General features: G+C 44.0%; 1 protein-coding gene across 8 annotated transcripts in view; it reads right to left on the bottom strand.

The window, feature by feature from the left end:
* Positions 1 to 234: 234 nt before the first annotated feature.
* Positions 235 to 11587, bottom strand: part of LOC147440395 (F-box/LRR-repeat protein 4-like) — a 32377-nt gene continuing 21024 nt past the window's right edge. For 3 of the 8 annotated variants that reach the window (XR_015190379.1, XR_015190380.1, XR_015190377.1), the window contains 2 exons: positions 916 to 1048; positions 235 to 764 (listed from right to left, as the gene is read on the bottom strand). The gene's annotated coding sequence lies outside the window, so the exon portion shown is untranslated. Of the gene's footprint in view, positions 765 to 915; positions 1049 to 1932; positions 2111 to 11587 lie in introns of all 8 variants that reach the window. The other 5 variants (XR_015190381.1, XR_015190382.1, XM_086530135.1 and 2 more) reach the window with 3 other exon arrangements.

Genomic DNA, 11587 nt, shown 5'->3' with positions numbered 1-11587 from the left:
TCCCTCTCCTTAGCACCAGTAATCTTCAAGTTTTGAATAAAAAAGCAATATCTTACCAGTGTGGACAGAAAAAGGATTTCTGAAGTACATAAAAGTCTTATGCTGGAGACGGTGCCTTGAAAGCATTCACATAATTTATCGTGGATTGCAAAGCAACTACTCATTGTCGACCTTATTTACCTGTTAGCCACATTATGTAAACAACTACTCTTGGTTTTAAGTCCTTCACCAGTGAGAGGCAGAACCATTTAAATCTATGAGTTGGAAAACATATACACCCCATGTGTAAGATCTAGATATGGAAAACATACACACCCTGTGTATAGCGTCTAGATATGTGCCGAGTTCTGACCTGTACCCACTATTTGATAGAAGTCCGATTGATGAATTGGCAATAACACCGTTTGCCTTCATTATAAAGCTGACAAGTAGGTAACATTGTACAAAGTGACTTCAATCCTGGGAGTCCAACCCTTTTGGAGGGAAGAATTTTTTACAGAATCAGTTAGTGTCAAAAGAAATAATTGCTCAAAGAATCGGATGGCATTGAAAGGGCTCTCAGAACTGTAATATTGTACCTTCACACAATTTGTAAGAGCTCCTCAATATCTTGATCGACTAACCAATGGACTTAAAACTTCTATTCACTTGGTTGACACCAAGTCAGGAAAACATGTGCAGTAAAGAAGGGAATGTCTTCTGGAATATTAACAAATGTCCCCCCATTTCACCTTCAGCTTTGTGAATTTGGAAAGCCTTGTAACCTGGAACCATCACCAAACAACTAGGTTAAGGATCACCATTTGTGTCTGCGGGCTTACAAAAATAACAATTTGCAATATACAATTTCTTCTGCAACATGTACTTCTATAAATAATGATAATCTTAGGCTCACGATTAAAGTCATTATCTCACCTGCATGTTAGCCAATGTTTCCCGCTCACTTTGGCGTAGCCTTCAGGCCCAGTCCCTGCAGTATTTCTCCTATTTCATCTTGCTTCTCCAATCTCCAATTGACTACTTTAGCGACAGCATCTAAACCTGCTGCCTGAGTCACAAGGCATGCAAGTCAGGCTCAGCTAAATTGTGCAGTCAAGGATAGTTTCCCTTGCGGTGTGGACTAAAGAGGCGACTCATAGTGGTTCAGGGCAATGGAGATGACCCTGAAAATTTACTTAGGTCCTTTGTGAGCCACTGTAATGGGTTGAAGGATTATGTTTTTGCGTCTAGGTCAAAAGCACAGCTGAATGTGTTCGTTTGCGAGTAACAGACCCTCATTAGCTATACAAAGGTGCTCCAAGCCAAAGTATAAAGGCCTCCTATACCACGCACTCACATTCTCTCTAGATTCGCTACTCTCTCCAGAGAGTGCTGATTTCCTCTCTCTAAGGCTGATTTTTCCTCTCTAGACTGTCCATTCTCTCAAAAACAGTTTTCCATCCTGGTACTTTCTCTAAAATCTGCTCATATTTCAGTAGATTTATTTATTTTTGGTGCAAAAGTAAATGTTTCTATTTCTATTGCACAGTACATCAAATTTTGGCAGAATCTCCCTCTAAAACAACACTGATTAAACTTTTAGAATTTCAAAGTTTTTTCCTCTTCTCTTGCTTTTGTGCCCGAAAATCTCTTGCTTTTGCTTTTCTCAGAAAAGCACTTGCATCTCTTTTCTCCAAAAAAGCACTAGCTTTTTCTTTTCCCTGAAAAGCACTTCCTTTTATTCTTTCCTTCAAAAAGCATCAACTTTTTGCTTTCCTCAAAAAAGCATTGCATTTTACTTTTCCCTAGAAAGCACTTGCTTGTATGCTTTGTTTTGAGGATCTCTTTTTGCTTTCGCATGTGGGTGTGTGTAAAAAAACCGTGGGGTGGAGCATTGCTTTAGTTTCTTGCTTTGGAGGATAAACCCTATATAAGAGTTCTTAGAGGAGGCACCTGACTCACACAATGGTGAGGATGTCCTAAGTGACAGCGGAAGATGGAAGAATATGGCTGAATACAGCGGCAACAGGTGCATAATCTCTCGTACCCAATAGGGGACAGCAGCAACCTCCAAATGTGCAAGCTCCAAGAGCAACCCTATCGATGGAGAAGGCACAAGAGGGAAGAAAACCTACAAAAATGTGAAGGCAGAGTGAGGGGGGCCAATCTGGCAGAAAACGCTACACACAGAAACTGTGCAAAGAGAAAACACCCTCACGAGGGGGGGGGGGGGGGGAGAGATCCAAAATGCTAGCTAGAGAGAGAGGACCCGAAATGCTGGCTCTGATTGCAATGCACAAAACTGACACAACGTGGGGAAATAACTAGATTAATCATTGCCCGATATAACCTAAAAACCCCAAGACCCAGAGAATATGGGCAAACACTAGGATAAAAAAGATACCCCGCTCCTAATAAGAATGGGTGGCACTTGGCTCTGGGATAAAATGCATGAGACCTGGGCCACCAAGAGGCAACCTATATGACACCACGAGCAGTATAGGGTGGCAAAACAATGGCAAAACCCAAAACTAAGAAAACTACCTCACATAGGCTGGGCTTTTTTGCTACAATTTGACATGGTAAGAAAGACTAGGCTTGTTGACCCCTCACTTCTGTTTAGAGCACAAGAAGGTGCTGATTTTCTGTATCAATAGGGCCATTTGTGGCTGCACTTTCTTGCAGGGTCAGCCCTTGTTCTTGCGTTTTTGCATCCGAAGGGGGCTGCCAGTGTTTCACTACGATTCTGACGTGGAGAACCCCTGTGAATGTGCGTTTTTCAGCTTGGAGAGGTCAATGCAATGCTGCTGCATTGTCAGATAGAAAAAAGACAGGTTTATAATGGCGAGGGGCTCATGTGCGTAATTTCAGCCCAGATCCAGCCCAGTGTATGTGTGTGTTTCGGCTAGCCGGAAACAGGGTTTGATCGACAAAGGGAACCTGCTTTGGAGGCCATTTCAGCCTGGTGTACCTATCTCTTGTGAGAGGAGGTTGAGCCACAAGGCCATTTGCTTGCAACCTTGAACCGGGTTTATACTTATCTATGGATATTCCCTCTTGACTTTGAACTTTGGATCCGAGTGACCATGCTAAAGGGCATTAAAGAGAGCTCCCAATCGTCATCACATTGGATGTCAGATGACTCTTTGAGCAAACCCAAGAAGTTTACTCAACACATAGTTTTACTAATAGGGTCTTTTTTTGCAAAATACTTTTGACAGCTGCTTTTAGCCTCGAGCTATAAGTTAAAGGGCAGGCGTGCTAGTTGCAATTAGTGTAACAAACATGGACACCCCAAGTCAAGATTCTACCGCGACACAGCAGAGATTCACTTCAAAACGGTTCACAAAAGACGACACGGCCTGGCGTAGTTCCGTGCCAAGAGTTATTGGCCCCAAGACTGTCGCCCCTTTCGGTATATGTTTTTATATTAATCTGTGTGCAAAGTACAAGAGCCCGCGGGTGCTCGCTCTCAGTCTCTGCGTCCAGATGCCCCGAGGAGTGAGCCCCTGAGGCTTATTTATTCTTACAAGGGATGCCCAAAAGCAGAGTCCCAAAAGCTTCTCAAACTCAAAAGCTTTAATTTCCAAAAGCTGCCAAATACAGCCAACGTAATTTTTGTACGACCTATCAACATAAATCACGGAATTCCATACGCCTGCCACGTTAGCATGTCAGTAGAAATTTGCGGAGGTCCGTACGTATTGCCACGTCAACCTGTCGGCACGTTTTCCACAGCCTGCTACCACGTGGCATTTCCTGCCGCAAGGTGTGTGTATCCGGAGGCCTGCCACGTCACCAACTTGTGACATACCCCCCTCTTGAAAGAATTATAATCGCCCTCATTTACGCCTGCAAAACAGACAGAGGCCATAAACTGTCTTAGTAGACACTGACTGTTAGTACCGATGCACTAGACACGACACATCTAGCACTTGTACAAGACGACAGTCACATCACCGGACATCACAAGACATCACTTCACATCGCAGGACATCACATGACAAATCACATACAGATTCATTCCAAATCTCAGACCATGACCAATCGGCAACGTATTCAGTAATCGCATCTAGATTTATTCAGGACCACACGGATGCCCGATTAACTAATCCTTATTACAATCATGTCTATAGAGATTTATGAGACCAATATGTTGCAGTCATTCCATCTTTCAGTTCCTGCACTCAAACAAGCCAAAGTACAAATCAATCATTTTCATTTTGGGGAATTCCAATTATAAAGTCAAATAGAACAGAATACTACTCAGCCCTTTAGTATCCCTGAAACCCAAAGGAGACGACACTGACTCTATTCAAAATCGGGGTAATCCGTTAACAAAGGAGTGGAGTGACTCCCCTCTTGTGCAAACCCGCTGCACTAGATTCACCCTCACTAAAATCGGGGTTCTATCGGAGTAGACTATGCTAAACCGAATGCTTCAAGGTAAAGTTCTAAAATCTGAGGAGTATCTGCTAGGTCCTCCTTCTCCATCCACTTCGCATCCAATGCAGGATAGTTCTTGAACTTAACCAAGAACCACCTAATCACTTACCTTTTATCTTTCTGTCGTTGTGTGCCAATATCTCTTCTGGAACAAGTATCTCCTCGCTTTCCTCCACTTCAGGTTGCTCATTTGACTCCCCATCATCGAGCACATCGCCTTTAAAAGGCTTCAATAGACTCACATGAAATGCATTGTGAATCTTCCAAGTATCGGACAGCTTCAATCTAAAGGAGACATCATTTATCTTTTCTTTTATCTGGAAAGGGCCATAATACCTCACGCTAAGCTTTGGAAAAAACTGCTCCTTTCCCTTTTTCTTTCTTAGGAGTGCCTTCTCAAAACGTAAGAGCACCCAATCGTCTTCCTTTAATTTCAAATTGCGACAATGTCGATTTGTTGCCTTCTTGTGTCGTTCCTGAGATTTCGCTAAACCCTCCCGGACCTTGGCAAATGCAGTGCCCAAGTCCCTCGTGTATTGGTCGGCTTCAAAAATCTTATCTTTCGTGCTAAGGGTGGAACCTTCAAAGCACCTTCTATGATCTCAAATGGCGCCTTCCCACCGAAGAGTAAACCCTGTATTGTAGGCAAATTCCACCAAGGGCAAAAAAGAATTCCCATTAAGTCTTCTTATCAAAAATGTAAGACTTCAATAAATCCAGAACAACTAAATTTGCAATCTTAGATTGCACGTCAGTCTGCTGGTGGTGTAACAGACTTGGACACTCCCAAGTCGAGAATCTACCGCGACACCACAAGAATTCACTTCTCAAATGGCGTCTTCCCCACCAAAGAGTAAATCCTGCTGGTGGTGTAACAGACTTGGACACTCCCAAGTCGAGAATCTACTGCGACACCACAAGAATTCACTTCAAAACAGTTCACGGTTCACAATTGATTCGACATTGGCCCGGCGGAGTTCCGTGCCTAGAGATGTTGGCCCCAAAGACTGTCGCCCCTTTCAATATTTCTTTTTATATTAATATGCAACTCAAAATACAAGGGAGTGGGAGGCTCTCACTCTCAGACTCTGCGTCCAGATGCTCTGAGAAGTGAGAAGCTTGCCCACTTATTGAAAGGTTACAAGGGATGCCAAAAGCAGAGCCCCAAAAGCTGAAAATCAAAAGCCTTCAAAATAAAGCATCTTCAATTTTTCCAGTCGCAAGCCCTCATTAGGGAATTAAAGCAATTCCCAAAAGCTTCTAAAGCTTTGCATAGAATTCTCCTTGCGAAGACAAAAGCAGCCCACGCATCTACTTTTCCGTACGTTGTTGCCACGTCAGCATTCCGCGATTTGCGCCGCATTTTCCGGCCTATCCGTACGGTGCTTGCCACGTCAGCATTCCAACAAGGTAATCCGCGGGACTATCCATGCCAACCGGAGGTGTGTGCTGTGTGTGTATTGGGCAGCCACGTCACCAGTTTGTGACATACCCCCCTCTTGAAAGCATTGTAATCACCCTCGATTACGCCTGCAAAACAGACAAAAGCCATAAACTGTCTTAGCAGACACTCATTGTTAGTACCGACGCACTAGGAACACACATCTAGCACATGTACCAATCGACAGTCACATCACACGACATCACAGGATATCACTTGACATCACATGACAAATCACATTCAACATTCATTCGGATCTCAGACCATGATTTATGGGCAATGCAATTAGCAATGGCATCTAGATCCACTCAGGACCTCATAGATGCCCGATTGACTAATCCCTATTGCAACCATGTCTATCGAGAGCATTCAGACCGAAATGTTGCAATCGTTTCGTCTATCAGTTCCTGCACTTAAGCAAGTCAAGAACAAATCAGTATCATATTATCGGGAATTCCAGTTCATAAAGTCATAACAGCAAAATACTGTCAGCTCACAGTATCCCTGAAACTCAAAGAGATATCACTGACTTTAATATCAAAAATCGAGGCAATCTGTTGACAAAGGAGTGGAGCAACTCCCCTCTTGTGCATACCCGCTGCACCAGATTCTGCCCAAGCTGAACTCGGGATTCCATTTAGAATAGACTATGCTAATCCAAATGCTTTGAGGTAAAGATTCACAATCTGAGGAGTATCTGCTAGGTCCTCCTCCTCCATCTACTTCGCATCCAATGCAGGATAGTTCTTGAATTTGACCAAGAACCGCCTTATCGCTTTACCCTTAATCTTTCTATCTTTATGTGCCAATATCTGTTCTAGAACAAGGATCTCCTCGTTTTCTTCCACTTCGGGTTGCTGATCAGGTTCCCCATCTTCGGGCACATCACCTTTAAAAGGTTTCAGGAGACTCACATGAAAAGCATTGTGAATCCTCCAAGTTTCGGGCAGTTTCAGTCAGAAAGAGACATCATTTATCTTTTCGGAGATCTGGAAAAGTCCGTAGTATCGCATACTAAGCTTTGGAAAAAGCCTCTCTTTTCCCTTTTTCTTTCTCAGGCGTGCCCTCTCAAAACGTAAGAGCACCCAATCATTCTCCTTCAATTCCAAATCGCGACGATGGCGATCTGCTGCCTTTTTCAATCTTTCTTGAGATTTCTGCAAAGCCTCGCTAACCTTGGCAAAAGCCATGTCCGAGTCGCGCGTGTACTCATCGGCTTCAAAAATCTTATCTTTCGTGCTTAGGAAGGGTTGAACCTTCGTAGCACCTTCAACAATCTCAAATAGCACCTTCCCTGTCGAAGAGTGTATCGTGTTATTGTAGGAAAATTCCACCAAAGGTAAATACTTTTCCCATTGAGTCTTCTGATCCGAGATGTAAGACTTCAATAAATCTAGTACCACTGAATTGGCAATCTCAGATTGCTTGTCAGTCTGCGGGTAGAAAGATGACGAGAACTGCAACCGCGTGCCAATGTTCTCCCAAATAGCCTTCCAAAACAAACTCGTAAATCTAGGGTCCCTGTCGGAGACAATCGTCTTGGGCATGCCATGTAATCTGAAGATCTGGGCCACAAACAGTCTCGCTAAGCGATCCAGCTTGATTGTTTCCTTCACTGGAATGAAATGAGCTTGCTTGCCAAACCTGTCAATAATAGTCCCAGATACCATCGTGACCACTCTGTGTTCTCGAGAGATCTAAAATGAAATCCATTACAATACTTTCCCAGGGGCGGGAGGGTATGGGCAAAGACTGTAACAATCCCTGTGTTTTATGCCTGTCAAACTTGACCTTCTGGCATATCAAGCAACTGCGCACAAACTCGTCCACATCCTTCTTGAGTCTCGGCCAAAAGAAGTATCTCTCTACCCCTTTCAAGGTGGTAGCAACGCCGCGATGACCCGTAAAAGGTGGACAGTGGCATTCGATCATAACCTTTTCCCTCAACGGCTGTGTAACGCATAACATGGTTTTCCTCATCAAGTAGCCATCCCGAATGACATAGCTACTATCTCCCCATTCCGTATCCGAGTGAAAATATCTACACAATATGTATCTATGGCATACTTGTCGACCATATCCTCGAAGCTCCTATGATGGATCGCGGAAATAGCTAGAACCAACGGCTTTTGAGACAAAGCATCTACCACCAAATTCTTCTATCCTTGCAAATGGATAATCTGTTGCTAAATGGACTATTTTCTTATTTTCTCCAGTAATTTCTTTTTATTGAAATTAGGATATTTAAAGATGTGCACTTGAATCGTAAGGTTAGGAACTGTAGATCTACTGGAATTATTAAAAGCCATCAGGAACGGAAAACTCTAATGCGTCATATGATGGGTGACATTAAGCATCGCGAAGGGCTTTTACCGTTAGTTCGGTAGGAGAGATCGGGAAACGAATATTCCTGATGCGTCACGTGATGGGTGACGGGAGCATCGAAAAGGGAATATCTCGTTGGTCTGGTAGGAAACCTGAACTGGAAAGAGACGCAAGCATAAGAATAAAGATGGGTTCTGAGAAGCTTTTCTAAAAAAGCGGAATATTTTAACGAGTTTTCCGGGAAGAGCAGACGCTTTCCCACGAGGAATCTATGTCTGCATTGCATTTGTGCATGTGGTTGCATCCAAGGACGCCTAGGAAGTGCTATGAAAGGCATTGTTTTAAACTTGTAAGGTTTTATTGAGTTTTCGGGTAGGTTCAGACCAATTTTAACATATGCCGGCCGCCCACTTAATAAGTGGGCAGCCACTCAGAAAATAAAGCAACAAAACCAGCCAGCGAATTCTTGGTCCCTATTTCGGATAGAACAGCACACCTACCAAAAAAAAAAAACGCCGTGATCTCTACGCGGCCAACCTCTACTGAGCTATTCTTGCTATGGCAAGGGAGCTATAAAAACACCACATGCCCTCACTCAGAGGAGTGGTTGCTAGCACCAGTAAGAGAAGACTCTGCCGCCAAAAGACGCAAGAGATCGCGAGACTACGAAGCACGGAAGTCGCTTTTACCGCGAAAGAGCAACAAGTATCTATTGTGGAATTCGTCATACGAATTGTTGTTCCGTGTTTGTGTGTGTGTTTGCAGGTACTTCATCGCGAAGGAGAAGCGGGAAGGCTTCAGCCTACGCTTGGGAATTCCGGAAACGGAATTCGGAAATTGTCTGTAGAGTCTCACCTTCGAGTACAGACGGAAAAAGGATTGAGAGCTTGTCTCTCGGATTTCCACTTACAAGAAGGAACGACCATCGAGTCAGGAAATTAGAACGGAGGGGTTTTCCCCAGTTCTTGTGCTTGTAAAAAGATTCTCCCTAATAAAGGATTCTCTTTAAGGGGGGGAACAGCCCATATTCTGGTCCCAAATACTGTGTCAAACTTCTCTCTCAACTCTGTTTAGTTGAAAGATTATTTATTTTCATCTTGTTGATTATTCGTGTGCGCTCCCGTTTGTGACAGTGGTATTAGAGCTCGGATTCCTCTCTTTCTCTGCAAAGAAGGACGATTCCGGGAAGGAACGGGAAGAACCATGACAAGCCACGGAAGAACCGCGGAAGACGAACTTCAGCAAGTGCGAGCCCAACTCGCAGAATTGCAACAACTCATTTCGCTGCCGGCTGTCCAAAAGGCTTTGGACAGAATCAAGAAGCCACAAGGAACGGATGCCGATGGGCATCAAGAAAATCCTGTTAATGGAAGTAATCCGCAGGTGGATGGTGCGGAAAGAGGTGCCGAAACGCACAAGGGATCTCCGGATCAGGACAAACGGCCTTCCAAGAGCAAGGGCCAGGAAAAAGAACTTTCTCTGCTTAACGAAAGCAAAAGGATGTCTCTATCTCTTCTCCATCATACTCTCATGACTATACTACTACATCTACTTCTCATACAGTATCTAAATCTTCTCCCAAGAAGAAAACTCCTACTACTTCCTTACATACTACTAAAGAGAAGCCCCAGTTCAAGAGGGATAACAGCAGACATCACCACAAGATGCGGATTTTCAAATCCGGTGACAAGGATGTGAAGTTTGATAACTACATAGGACAGAAAGATATCTCCAAGGCACTGTCTTTCATCAGGCAGTTCGAAGTTGCTTTTGCCAACGGAAACTTCACTAAAAATCCAAGTTGCGTCATGTTGGGATGCATCTCAAGGAGACTGCAAGCAACTGGTGGCTAGCCAAAATTTTGGAAGGTACTCAAGCCAGAACCTGGGCTCAATTCAAAGCTGAATTCTATGAACAATTTCTTCCACCTGATTTCGAGGACATCCGGAAGGAATGGGACTGGTTCGCCCAAAAGGAACAAGAGAAAGTCATGGCTTATGTTGACAAGTTTTGGTCGGTCCTTTTGAAAGTTACGCCTTTCATGAAGATTTCCGACAAGGAAAAGATGCGAAAGTTTGAAGCAGGCCTTCAACCACTGCTTCGGAAGAAGGTGTACCCACACGACACCCTTCAGCGGATGATGGAGTCGGCAATCATTGCCGAGGATTTACATTCCACTAGTACCCCCAGACGGATGGAACATAGCACATACCGTGCAAGGCAAAGAGCGGTCTATGATGACCATGGCAACCAAGGCAAAAAGCGTTCCCCAAAGGACCCGGATGAGCCTAAGAAGCCAGAGGGTACCGGAAAACGGCTTAAGTATCTCACGCCGAACCAAGTACAAACCTTCAAAGAGCAAGGAAGGTGCTTCTACTGTGGTGAAAAAGGACATATGAAGCTTGACTACCCTGTTCGGCAGCAACGACAGGAACAAGCATCTTCGAAGAAGGAACAATCGAAGAAGGAACCCGCTCCACCGAGCTTGAATTCCATTCCTGACGTGCAAGGGAATACTGAATCCGAGAAAGTAAAGCGCCAGCTCCTTAAAGGCTGGGGATCTGTGAATAACCAGCAGGTGTTGATCCTTTATGACCCTCGATCGACGGACAACTTCATCTCACTGGAAACTGCAGAACGCTTGGGCCTTACATTGGCTCAGCTTGGAACTCTAGTCACTTCCGGATTGGCATTTGAGGGGTTGACCACCAATTCAACTCCTGTGCAAAGACAACTCAATCTCCGGATTGGTGAATACAAGGATTGCGAATGCTTTTCGATGGCACCTATCGAGGGATGTAATATCATCTTGGGTATGCCATGGCATTGCCATATGCAACCGGTCCCAGATTATGTAGAAAAGCCAGTCGCTTTTGAGCATGAGGGCAAGAACATTAAAATTTTTGCTGATGCAGGGGATTGGCTATTCCCTATTGTAAGCCATATCTCCATTAAGAAGGAAATAAAGAAGTGCATTTCCGCTTACTTGATTTTCCCATGTGAAAGAGATAAAACTAATGAGGGTTCGCTCTCTAGTTTAGAAATTAAACGTTTTCAATTTCTTGAAAAGTATAAAGATTGTTTCACGGATACTCCACCAGACAAGCTACCTCCGGAACGTCCGAAAGATCATCGCATTGATCTCGTACCAGGTAGCTCTCCCCCAAACCTACCCCCTTATCAGGTTAGTCTTGCTCAGCAAGAGGAAATTTTGAAGCAAGTCAACGAGCTTCTGGAAAAAGGTCTAGTACGACCAAGTACTTCGCCTTACTGCTCTCCAGTTCTACTGGTGCAAAAGAAAGACGGCACGTTTCGAATGTGCATAGATTATCGATCTCTAAACAAGATCACTATCAAGAATCGCTTTCCGATACCCCGGATTGATGATATTCTCAA

This window comes from Adiantum capillus-veneris, chromosome 15 (assembly GCF_014529385.1).
Source record: "Adiantum capillus-veneris isolate H3 chromosome 15, ASM1452938v2, whole genome shotgun sequence".
Lineage (NCBI taxonomy): Eukaryota > Viridiplantae > Streptophyta > Polypodiopsida > Polypodiales > Pteridaceae > Adiantum > Adiantum capillus-veneris.
Note: the sequence above shows the minus strand (reverse complement) of the source record. Positions and strands in the feature narration are given on the sequence as shown.